At 51.0% G+C, this 12,916-nt stretch overlaps 1 protein-coding gene across 2 annotated transcripts in view; it reads right to left on the bottom strand.

Moving 5' to 3' along the window:
• The window catches only part of DPYSL5 (dihydropyrimidinase like 5), a 364,441-nt gene extending 360,049 nt beyond the window's left edge, over positions 1-4,392 (bottom strand). For both annotated transcript variants that reach the window (XM_086928117.1, XM_086928116.1), the window contains exon 1: positions 4,310-4,392. The gene's annotated coding sequence lies outside the window, so the exon portion shown is untranslated. The remainder of the gene's footprint in view (positions 1-4,309) is intronic.
• Between the last annotated feature and the right edge of the window lie 8,524 nt (positions 4,393-12,916).

Raw genomic sequence — 12,916 nt, 5'->3', positions numbered from 1 at the left:
AGTCTGCCTGGCTGCTGAGAGAGGGCAGGAGTCTGCCTGCCTGCTGAGAGAGGGCAGGAGTCTGCCTGCCTGCTGAGAGAGGGCAGGAGTCTGACCACCTGCTGAGAGAGGGCAGTAGTCCGCCTACCAGCTGAGAGAGGGCATGCTGGCTCCAGGCTGACAGGGTCAGGAGTCTGCCTGCCTGCTGAGAGGGGTAATGAGTCTTTCTGTCTGCTGAGAGGGCAGGAGTCTGCCTGCCTGCTTAGGGGGGCAGGAGTCTGACCACCTGCTGAGAGAGGGCAGTAGTCCGCCTGCCAGCTGAGAGGGTGTAGGAGTCTGCCTGGCTGCTGAGAGAGGGCAGGAGTCTGCCTGCCTGCTGAGAGAGGGCAGGAGTCTGCCTGCCTGCTGAGAGGGGGTAGGAGTCTCCCTGCCTGCTGAGAGAGGGCATGCTGGCTCCAGGCTGACAGGGTCAGGAGTCTGCCTGCCTGCTGAGAGAGGGCAGGAATCTGCCTGCTTGCTGAGAGGGGGAGGAGTCTGCCTGCCTGCTGAGAGGGGGTAGGAGTCTGCCCGCCTGCTGAGAGAGGGCATGAGTCTGCCTGCCTGCTGCGAGGGGGCAGGAGTTTGCCCGCCTGCTGAGAGAGGGCATGAGTCTGCCTGCCTGCTGAGAGAGTGCTGAGAGAGGGCAGGAGTCTGCCTGCCTGCTGAGAGAGGGCATGAGTCTTCCTGCCTGCTGAGAGGGGGCAGAAGTCTACCTGGCCCTGCTGAGAGAGGGCATGAATCTGCCTGCCTGCTGAGAGGGAGCAGGAATCTGCCTGCCTGCTGAGAGAGGGCAGGGATCTGCCTGCCTGCTGACAGGGGTCAAGAGTCTGCCTGCCTGCTGAGAGAGGGCATGAGTCTACCTGCCTGCTGACAGGGGGTAGGAGTCTGCCTGCTTGCTGAGAGGGGTAATGAGTCTGTCCGTCTGCTGAGAGGGCAGGAGTCTGCCTGCCTGCTGAGGGGGGCAGGAGTCTGACCACCTGCTGAGAGAGGGCAGGAGTCCGCCTGCCTGCTGAGAGGGTGTAGGAGTCTGCCTGCCTGCTGAGAGAGGGCAGGAGTCTGCCTGCCTGCTGAGAGACGGCAGGAGTCTGCCTGCCTGCTGAGAGGGTGTAGGAGTCTGCCTGCCTGCTGAGAGAGGGCAGGAGTCTGCCTGCCTGCTGAGAGAGGGCAGGAGTCTGACCACTTGCTGAGAGGGGGTAGGAGTCTGCCCGCCTGCTGAGAGGGGGTAGGAGTCTGCCCGCCTGCTGAGAAAGGGGATGAGTCTGCCTGCCTGCTGAGAGGGGGCAGGAGTCTGCCCGCCTGCTGAGAGAGTGCTGAAAGAGGGCAGGAGTCTGCCTGCCTGCTGAGAGAGGGCATGAGTCTTTCTGCCTGCTGAGAGGGGGCAGGAGTCTGCCTGGCCCTGCTGAGAGAGGGCATGAGTCTGCCTGCCTGCTGACAGGGGTCAAGAGTCTGCCTGCCTGCTGAGGGGGGCAGGAGTCTGACCACCTGCTGAGAGAGGGTAGGAGTCTGCCTGCCTGCTGAGAGGGGTAATGAGTCTCCCCGCCTGCTGAGAGGGATCATGAGTCTGCCTGCCTGCTGAGAGTGCAGGAGTCTGACCACCTGCTGAGAGGGGGCAAGAGTCTGCCTGCCTGCTGAGAGGGGGCATGAGTCTGCCTGCCTGCTGAGAGGGGTCAGGAGTCTGCTTGCCTGCTGAGAGAGGGCAGGAGTCTGCCTGGCCCTGCTGGGGGGGGGGGCAGACTGTCCAGGATGATAAGCTGGGGGGCATTGAAATGAAAGCTAGGATTTCTTCTAGTAGAAGATCTTGAAGATACCGCCTGAGAGGGGGGGCTTTCTATGTTGGTGGAGACAGGAAGTGATGGCCCTGCAGGGAGGTGGGATGAAACTTCACTGGTTTAATCAGAAAGAATCAGTTATTTCACACACAGATGCACTATTGCCCTCAAATGAGCTCTAAGCACTCACTTTACATCTCGCCCCCTCTGTTACTAGAGGTGCTTCTAATGCCCACGAGCTGCCAAGCCCACGTCCGTCAAGAGAGCGCCCGGTGCCCTCATCAATGTCGAAGGTGCACAATTGTGTGTCAGCTGCCCCTCGTGCCGGCTCTCAGGTGTTGCTTCGGGTGCACATGTCACCAGGTTTTTTAATGTTCATTTACGTCCAGTGACATAGTATGGTTTGCTCAACAATGCTATGCAATATATGCATATGTGATATATAAGCCAAATAAACTAAACCTACGCTCTTTCCTTGTGTTGGTCATCTGTTTGCTTCGTGTTATTGCGTCTCCGCTGTGCCCGTGAACTTGACCATGTGGCCTGAATGTTCACCCTTTTTCCTGCATTTCAACAGTCCTTGCCCACAATGTGCCCCCAGGCCAGGTGATGTCCCCCTCCGCTGATTCCGCTGCGCCCTCCGCCCCCTGTGAACGGAGCTCGGCTGCCCCAGGGACACGGACAGACAGACACACACGAAAATAAAATAACACCACAGGACGGCGACAGACAGGCAGAGCGTGCCAGGGGGTACCAGTGTATGAGCGAGGCAGGTGATGGGGCGGGGGCACTGTCGGGCTACCCCCACCGGCACCGACGAGGGTCCCTTGACCTCGCCCAGCTCCGGCCGCACAGACGAGGGGGGTCTGGAGGGGGTCCCGGCTCACAAAGGACAGAGGGAGGGGGTTAACCAGGCGAGCCCCCTCCCCCTCCCCGGGGTCTTCGGGGGCTTTTCTTTCTCGGAATGGTAAGCTGGCAGGTGCATCTAGTACCTGGCAAGCCAGGGGCACGGGTGGGCGAGGCAGCACGCCTGGGCATGGAGGGTACTCATACACAAAATATATATATGCCGTCCACCCAATCAGCTCAGGCCCCCTGCGGATGCGGAAAACAATCTGTCTGGGGCGTGCCCTGCACAGATGACACCCCGACCCAACAGCCGTCGCACCTGACACCCCCCCCTCCCCCCCCCCCCCCCCCATTCCCAAACATGGCACACATATCTGCTGTACACCCAGCTCGCCCCGATGGGTGCCCTCTGATTCCAGCTGACACCTCTGGCTCCGGCGGCCGCACAGGGCGCAGGAGCGCCGGGCCAGCGCCACACACGAGCCCTCCGGAGAACAATGAGGCGCTGGCGGGGAAGCCCCGGGGGCTCATGCACCCGCTGCGGAGACGCGCGCGACCTGCAGCTCCCGGGATGACTCAGCCTTTCGCGATCCCTTTCCCATTGACTGGGAGCAGACACATTATCTGAACCCCGGTGGAGAGCGCGGCCCTGGGCCTGGGATGCCGGGCGCCCGCTGTGCCAATGCTCTGCCCACCGTCGCCCACAGGAGGGGGCGGGTCCGCAGCTGGCGGAGTCTGGGTACAGCGGTGGGGCTTCCCTGGAGCGCCCCCACCAGAAGGGTTAGGAATGGATGGGACCACCTAAGAGAAACGCAGCCCCCGGTGACCAGACACAAGTTGGGGAGGGCTGTGTGAACTGGTGGTTTGTGAATTTAGCGGCGGATGAGTGGGCAAATGTAGGACATGTGACTGGGTGGAAGGATAGCTCGAGGGCGAGGTATTGGCATGAGGAGAGGGGGGCGGACAGCTAACGGACGAACAGTGGCATGGAATGTCTGGAGGAATGTGTGTAGAGATGAATGAAGCGGCGGATACCATCTAGATGGATAATAATAATATATACACATATATATATATATATATATATATATATATATATATATACATGTACATATATATATGTACATATATATGTGTGTGTGTGTGTATGTGTGCATGCATAGCTAGCTACATGCGAAGATTGAGAGCTGGATGAATGCGCGGTGGGTGGAGGGTGGACAGACCGGATGAACAGGTGCATGGTCATTGGTTGGTCAGCGAGGCCGGCATCCGTCCAAAACAGATCGCTGGGTGCCTGGCACTCGCATGTTTGGGTGAACGAGCGCGCGTGTGCACAAACAATTGACACAGGAACGCTGATGGATCAAGCAGGTGGATGAACAGCATGACCGACAGTCACATAGGCATGTGCCCCTTGGATGAATAGTGCATTATAATACAATAATGCACACAGAGGTGGATCATGGATGTGATTGGATGAGGGGTGGGTGGGTGATGGATGAATAGATGATTGGCAGGGAGTACAATAATGCACACCGAGGTGGATCATGGATGTGATTGGAGGAAGGCTGTGTGGGTGATGGATGAATAGATGCTGTGACTGAAGCATCGGACAGTGGCCTCGTTGCACCCCTTCCAGTACCCTCCTCCCCGTGGGGGCCCCGGCCTCCTACCTGCTCCGGTGTCCGCGGGGCTCGGGCGCTGGCTGGTGGGGCTGGCACTGCCGGATGCTGCAGCGAGGATGCTGCGAGCCGCGTCCGCCTCTCACTCAAGCCTGATACCAGGCCGCCTTCCAGCCGTACCCGGGCTCCCAGCCAGGCCCCGCCCCTCAGCCAATCGCAGAGCGCAGCGGACAATGGCCGCTCGCTGAGCGCAGGTACCACTTTAGGTAGAGCCCTAGAGGAGCGCCTTGATTGGTTGGCGTGTCCGGTAGTCTTTTCAAGTCACTTTTGGCTGGTTGTGGCAGAGTGGGGGCTACAATTCCCAGGGTGCACTGGGGCGGGTGGGTCTGGGAAGAGAAAGGGCTTGCCCCTCGCCGAGCTCCTCCACGGTTGCTATGGGGATCAGTGTGGGTACCTGACAAAGGCCTGGGGTGGCTGTCTGTGCTGGGCCATGAGGCAGACAGACGCTCTCTGGGGTCTCCCCCCCCCACCAGTCACAGCCAAGGCTTTGGGGCCTGGGGGATGGGTTGAAACCAAAAGACGCAGCTGTGGCTGAACCCCCCCCCCCCCCCCCCCCCCCCCACCAGTGGTGCCTTGAATAAACATATGGTGACACAACACAAGCATAAACATCACCAATCAATATCACACCTTCAGAACACAAACTCCGCTGCACACCTTCAAAACAAAAGGGGGCCGACTCTCCCCACAGAGCTGCCACGGGGTCTCAGCCTCGCGCCTGTGTGAGCATCAACACCCGTGGGGCCAACGCACGAGTTACACGATTTTTAAAACACAATCTTTATTGCTTGATTAATTACAATCATTGCAATCACAACATCATATATCTCCGAGAAAAACACATTTACATTACGAACAAAACATCTTCTCATCACATAATATAAAAAACTGACTCCTAAATACAATTTAAAAACTTACCGATAAACCCAAATCTAGCCCCCATGCATCGTTAATCACAGGATACTATTGCAGAGTACCTGCAGGGGCCCGGCTCATTGCTGTACTGTTACAGCAGGGCAGCATTTACACGTCACTTCTTAATGCAAATCACTCCCTCCCTGGGACAGGCGAGGGCTCCCAGCCATTGTGGCTCAATGGTTAGAGCGGCAGACCCTGAGGCAGAGGTCTGGCCTGGGACCAGGGTTCAATGTCCTCGGACCTGATAATTCTCGCCTCGGTGCCTATTCTAATCATGGGTGCCACTCTGCAACTCTGGGCAATAGCTTGCTTAATCTCCACAACGGCCCCAACAGCGCTGGGATGCCTGGCTTCACCTTGGGGGTGCCCAGGAGTGGACACCTTGGGAGTGCCCAGGAGTGGACATTTCACAGGGAAAAGCCAGGAAGGGTTCCACAGCGGTATGCGTTACAGCGCCAGGACACCCCAGTTGGGGTATTAGTGCGCTTTACAAGTACAAATTACCACTCGTGCCACTAGGGCACGAGGCTAATCATCGCAGACTAGGAACGATGCAAGGATTCTCAATGCTCCAGGCAAAATAGTTTGTTACCTATTGGAGCGCTCCTTATAGCTAGATTAAAAAAAGCTATTCTCCTGCCCGCTTGTTTTAATTTGGTTCCCTGAATAGCTGGCATCCCAAGACTGCTGGCGTACTGCTCATTATTGACAGGGACAGCTTAACCACTTCGATGCTGATGACGAGCTCAGCTCGTCATCAGGCTGACCTGCAGTGTGCTGATGACGAGCTGAGCTCGTCATGTAACGCGGTTATTTTAAAAATGCCGCACACAGCGGTAAAAGCCGCCGCAGCGATGCAGTTAAGGATTTGTGGGGCTCCAGGCAAGGTACAACTTGTGGACGCTTATTTGGAGGAAACTTGAACTTATAACCTCTTTTCTTCTTTCATTCGACTCCTCGTGAGGCCAGAAGGTATTCCATTTGAAGTTAAGCCTTTGCAAACAGGAGCTTGCAAACACAGCCAAATACTCGATCTGCCTGATGTCCGCCAGCCTAATAGTGCGGTAAATAAAGCTGAACAGCATTGATAAAGACATTTCTTTTTTGAGTTTGGTCTAGGATTTTTTTTTTACTTGCAAAAACATTTTATGTGGAATGTAGTGTATAACCATCTTGTTACTTCCATTATAGGAAAAAAAAGATACTAAGAGCGACTTATTACATGACTAGTGCATACTATTAATGTAAACGATATGCACATTGTGTTCAACATTGTAGCTTTAGTGGTTGAATGTTTGTATATCCCACTCACCACTGGCGTTCTTGCTGCAACTGTGCAAATTAAGGAACCGATGCGATTCTTTTTAGCAACCTTTAGATTGCACCCTGGTATCAATCTTTCTCCCGTTCTCCCTTCCCTGCTCCTCCCCTCAGGGGCATAGCTTAGTCCGTGAGATTTGGAGGGTGTGAATCGCAAACTTCCCAACTAGCAGTATGCCGGAGGGATGACCAAGGTTTAGGAGACACTGTTCCCATGAGGAACAGGTTCAATACTTATTTGCATTAGGTGGGCCTCTGTTTAATATCCTAAAAAAACAAGCATTGGAAATGCAATAGGTCTCGCATTAGGAAAGTTTGAGCAATTGGTATTGTAAAGGACACTTTTTTTATTTATGTGTTGGTTTTGAAAATTTCAAAAGTAATAGCTTTGTTAGTTACAATGTCAATAGTTTTAACTTTCGCAAATGTGACACCTATAGCATTTGTAATGCAATGTGTGTTGTCTTTACGTGACTTAGATGTATTGATATTGCAAATAACAATGGCTTTTAATTTTGTAAATAATTAATACTTAAATAAAATTTATTGTAATTTATAATGGCAATAGCTTAAACGTTTGTAAATTAATTTAGTGAACATTATGTTCAGTGTATTTTATTGTGACGAAAATCCAAGAACATTGCATTTGCACCTGGTGGTGGATGTGGTGGTGGATGTGGAGGTGATGGTGGATGTGGTGGATGTGGTGGTGGATGCGGTGGTGGTGGTGGATGCGGTGGATGTGGTGGTGGTGGATGCGGTGGAGCATGTGTTGGATGTGGTGGTGGATGTCATGGTGGATGTGGAGGTGATGGTGGATGTGGTGGTGGATGCGGTGGTGGATGTGGTGGTGGATGTGGTGGTGGTGGATGCGGTGGAGCATGTGGTGGATGTGGTGGTGGATGTCATGGTGGATGTGGAGGTGATGGTCGATGTGGTGGATGTGGTGGTGGATGCGGTGGTGGTGGTGGATGCGGTGGTGCATGTGGTGGATGTGGTGGTGGATGTCATGGTGGATGTGGAGGTGATGGTGGATGTGGTGGTGGATGCGGTGTGGTGGTGGATGTGGTGGTGGATGTGGTGGTGGTGGATGCGGTGGAGCATGTGGTGGATGTGGTGGTGGATGTCATGGTGGATGTGGAGGTGATGGTCGATGTGGTGGATGTGGTGGTGGATGCGGTGGTGGTGGTGGATGCGGTGGTGCATGTGGTGGATGTCATGGTGGTTGTGGTGGTGGATGCGGTGGTGGTTGTGGTTGTGGTGGTGGATGTGGAGGTGGATGTCATGGTGGATGTGGAGGTGATGGTGGATGTGGTGGTGGATGCGGTGGTGGTGGTGGATGTTGTGGTGGATGTGGTGGTGGTGGATGCGGTGGAGCATGTGGTGGATGTGGTGGTGGATGTCATGGTGGATGTGGAGGTGATGGTCGATGTGGTGGATGTGGTGGTGATGGTGGATGTGGTGGTGGATGCGGTGGTGGTGGTGGATGTGGTGGTGGTGGTGGTGGATGTGGTGGAGCATGTGGTGGATGTGGTGGTGGATGTCATGGTGGATGTGGAGGTGATGGTCGATGTGGTGGATGTGGTGGTGGATGCGGTGGTGGTGGTGGATGCGGTGGTGCATGTGGTGGTGGATGTCACGGTGGTTGTGGTGCGGTGGTGGATGTGGATTTTGTCGATCATTTAAGTATAAGCACTGTATGTCAGTCAACTACATTGTACTGACTCTAATAGATGGGGATACATAGTTTTAAGCACAATCACTTTAACAATGGAGAATTGGCTTGCTCAACACAAGAACGTTAATATTTATCATAGGATACCCAACAAGGGACTTCAGTGAGACTAACATATGGGATGACCACACTCGTGAAGCAAATGGTCAAATAGTCCAATTCCTAAAAACATTTCTCTTTATACCAAAATAAATAAGGAATCACAAAATATAAGAAATTAGGGCGATCAAATTGGTGGTTCATTTGTAATTAGGATAGGACATACAGAGATAAGCATGAACGTACTAACTGTCCGGCTTTAGAAGATGGCTGCCGTACTTTCACATGTACTTGTAGTCTTGATATCTGCGATACTTAAACATATAGTATCATACAGTTGCACCAAGGGATTGAGCAATTATAGATATGAGTGTCAAATACAACCCAAAATAAATATAAAAATGACTTAGGCAAAGACGGCACAAATAGAGGTTATATAATATAGACAATTACCAAAAATAATAAACAGAGCGGACTTTTTAGTCCTTAAAGATGGCCGCAGTGTAAACGACAAACCAGAAGTCCTTCCTCGATCTTTACACTGGTAGACAAGGGAGGAAATCAACACACCACGAGATCACGCAGATCTCAGATAGTATTTCAACAGGAACGCGGGAGTCTCTCACTCGAGCGTACTCTGCCTCGAGGACCCCTGGAGGCGTCTCGATAACTTCATGAAATCCGAGAAGGTAAGAATTACTGACAGCAACCTTAGGGATATGCGAGCGAAAACGAGCTAATCTCACTTCTAAGAGCCGGCGAATAGCTATAAGAGAATAATTTATGGGACCTTTTTACTTTTTTCAAGAACACGAGGGGTTTTAACATATGGCTGGGGAGTTGCAAAGACCGTAACACGGCGGGCAGGGGAGGGGGCGGAGCGGGGAGAGGTGCGACACGGCAGGCAGGGGAGGAGAGTAGGAGGAGGAGGGGGGAGGAGAGTAGGGGAGGCACGGCCGCAATCAAGAAGTGAGGGGGCGGAGCTGGGGGAGGCTGTGAGAGAGAGAGTAGGCAAGGCAGGCGGCTGGGGGCATGTGCACGCGCTTTTAAGCTCAATGCGCATGCGCATTGAGCTTAAATTTCTCGTGCACTGCAAGGAATCGCCACGATTCCTTGCAAGTTGGTTAAAGAGTGGATAAGCCCCCATAGTCTCGCAAGCTCGATGCGCATGCGCATCGACAGATGAGACCTAAAAACTATTGGTCAAACGAGGCTGAAGAGAAAAACCCGACTCAAGGCCTCCAGATCCAACTCTGAAGCCAAGAACGCATTTATTTGAGATGGGGATCACACCCCAAACACCCCCCTGAAGCTTTGCCTCTCCTCTTTATATGTATGCACTCCATAGCCAAGATAGTTGCATGTGACCCTGCTGAGGTCCCTGCCTGCCGCGTCCCGGACTCGTGATTTAGCCCCTAGCGAGCAGCCACGATTGAATCAGGCGTCGCCCTGACCGGACAGGACCACCTCAATCTACCCCCTCCCGAATTTCCGTATTTCATACAGGTTCCACACTCAAAGTCGCCCCCGGACCGATTCTACCGGATCTCTCCGGCTGGTTCAGGGATCTATGACTGCCACAGCACACCTATGTACTGACAACCCGGTCCTGAAGACGACCCCAAGTAATGAGGGTCGAAATGTCATCGACGCTACAGCGCAATTGTTGGGCGCAAAACCTTTATTCCAAATGAAAATGACAAATAATGATTGTTAATGTAGATATTTGTTATCTGTATATATTGTCATCATTATTCACCTTACGCCGTTCACGCTGTTCACCCTGCTCACTTGCGTCGTCACTTCTCACCTGTATATATCACCACACACCAAGTGCCTTCGGGTTGTCACAAGATTCCTTCTGTACAGTGCTGCTCCAACTGTATGCCCTTGCGCAATTTAGTTTGATGTAACTTTGGCGATTAACAGCCTTCAAACACCTTCATTTAGACTCCTTGTTTCTTGCCTTTGTAATGCAGTTTGCATGCATGTTTAACTGTCTTTTCAAGTGACACCTGTTGGAACATTGTTTCTTTATATGCACCTGCTGAGTAAGATAGATGGAATGGTGCAGTATACAAGACCTGGGCAGAGACATAAAGAGAGCAGTTTAGCAAGCTACACGAAGTAGTGAGAGAAGGGGGTGGGGATAGAGAGGATGTATATGAGAGGCTGGGAGACAAGTAAAGTAAATAGAGAGAAATGAAGTAGGTAGACGGAGACAGAAGGAGTGGTAGGGAGATGTGGGCAGAGAAATAGGTAGTGTTTAAGAGTGCTGTAGAGAGAGCGAAAAGACAATTAGCGAAAGGCAGAGGAGAACAGTAGCCAAGGGGTGAGGTAAGGAGAGAGGTACTGTAAGAAAAGAGGTGAATTTAGAGAGGTAAAATCAGCAGTAGGCAGATGGTGACAGAAAGTCTTCATGAATAACAAGGCAATGTGAGGTAGGGAGAGTGCAAAGTGAGTAGAGGTATACAAGCAACAGGAGTGAGGAAGAGAGAAAGGTCGAGGCGGGGGTGGAGGGTAGAAAGGGAATGTGGTGTAGAATGAAAAGAAGAAGTTGAGAAACATACATGAAATAGAGAAAGAGATGCAAGAGTTATAAAGAGGTCAAGAATGGTCCGGAGACCTATTTCGCAAAGTCGTGTGGCAAGCCACCAGAGCTTTAAGGCCCGTCTGCGGATGGCAGTCGATTTCGCGGTCCTGCAATTCAGGACTTGGAGTCGTGGCACCACAGATACACATAGTGGGGGTCTGTCACAGGCATTTTCCTGCAACAGGCACCACAAGGTTTAGAAGCAGTCTGCTTCTTGGAAATCATTCTCCAAAAAAGAATGAAAAAAAGCACACTGGTCAATGGACGTTGACAAAACAGTCGTAAAAACAATAGAGAGGGACCCCTTGAGATGGACAAAGGAAATGAGGTACTTAAACCGACAGAAACAAAGATTCCCTTCCATTGAGGTGCATTGCTTACAAAAACTGGAGGCCAATCATCCATCCACTGCCAACTCAATTTATATTTCTACATCATGAACCCTGTTTAGAGAATTTACATGTCTATCTGACATCTTCAACCGGTATGTATTCCTTAGTTGAAATCACCACCAGTTGCTCCTTGAGAGTCTGTTGAACTTTTGTCTTTTGCGGTGCGCTGTCCAGAAGCGCTACCGCCCAAGTCCAGTTCCGCCGAAGTAGGAGTAGTTTACAGGGCATGCTTTTTCATTAAACCAGCCACTTTCTTTATTTTTTAATTGAGTTTTTTGAGTCTTAAAATGTCACTGTTTTGTCAACTGACAGAAACAAAGATTCCCTTGACCCACTGTTTAAACAAACCTGGTATACACTAATTCACCTTCCTTCAACAGTTTTGGGTGATTCCACTGCACAGCTTGCAGATATAGATGTCCTATTACTTGTTCTTCAAAAAGCTCTTCTGTCAGTTACTACACTTATTGTGTCAGACTCAGCAGTCTGTGCTCAAGCATATAATGTTGATTTAATGCATTGGTGCTAGAACAGATTTAGAGATTCAAAAGGGAAGTCAATAAAAATCAAGCAACTTTGGGGAAACGTAGCTGTTCTACATGGCAAGCTTTCTTTGGTAAATGTACAGCACCCCATGACCTATAAACGTGAAAGAAAGCTTTTGAAGAGAACCGTGCAGCAAACTTACCTACAAAAGCAATGATACAAAACTATAAAGTAGCTGCTGTATCCCGATCTCAAACTAAGATCGACAAAGACATTTTAGTAGCAATGCAAGCAACACTGAAAGGGGAAAATCTCCTGATGGTTTTTCGTCTATATATTCCTTCACTCCCACTAAGATATCTCAGTGTTATTTATATCCAGAGTAGGAGATAAGCTTATTCCTAATGAGTAGCATAGATTAGATCTAATATGGGGAGCTCACGCTTGCTTCAGAGCTACTCTACCAATGCTGCAGCAAATGATACTGGCGGCCAAGATTACCAAAGTTCACAAAAAATATGTGCAGCAGTACAATGTTTGCCACAGATAAAACATTGAATGTTGCAACACTAGTATAGACTCCCCTTTGTTATCTATGATAAACCCTTTTGGGTAATTTCCTTCGATCATATTGAGGAACTCTTGATTGTTACTTGATACAAAATATATATATATTGGTTGCAGTGAATCATGCTTTCGAATATTTTGGGTATGGCCACAAAAGACTGCCACTGCTTGAGTAGTCATAAAAGACTTGCAATACCCAGGAGCAAAGGGAGCAGTTCATACCTTTCATTCAGACAGCAGTCCTGCATCCACCGACAAGTCATAAATAGATGCTATGTCTGCTCTGGGATGACAGCTTTATTCGCACACATTCCGCCTGGAATCAAACGGCTTTGTAGAACACGCCAACAGTACGCTTAAACAAGCTTTGACTGCTAGGGTATTGGATATAGAATTTAACCTGGTGGCATGACCTATTTAGGGTGCAGTGAGCACTAATTAACTTAGTTGGGGAAAAGGTCAGCGGCTACTCTCTTCCCTATTGACCAGTGGCGGACAATAATTCAAGCAGCGGATTACGAGGGGCCACACACACACACACACACACA

This window comes from Lissotriton vulgaris, chromosome 6, assembly GCF_964263255.1.
Source record: "Lissotriton vulgaris chromosome 6, aLisVul1.2, whole genome shotgun sequence".
In the NCBI taxonomy this organism is placed as follows: Eukaryota; Metazoa; Chordata; class Amphibia; order Caudata; family Salamandridae; genus Lissotriton; species Lissotriton vulgaris.
This window is presented reverse-complemented; position numbering and strand designations above follow the sequence as displayed.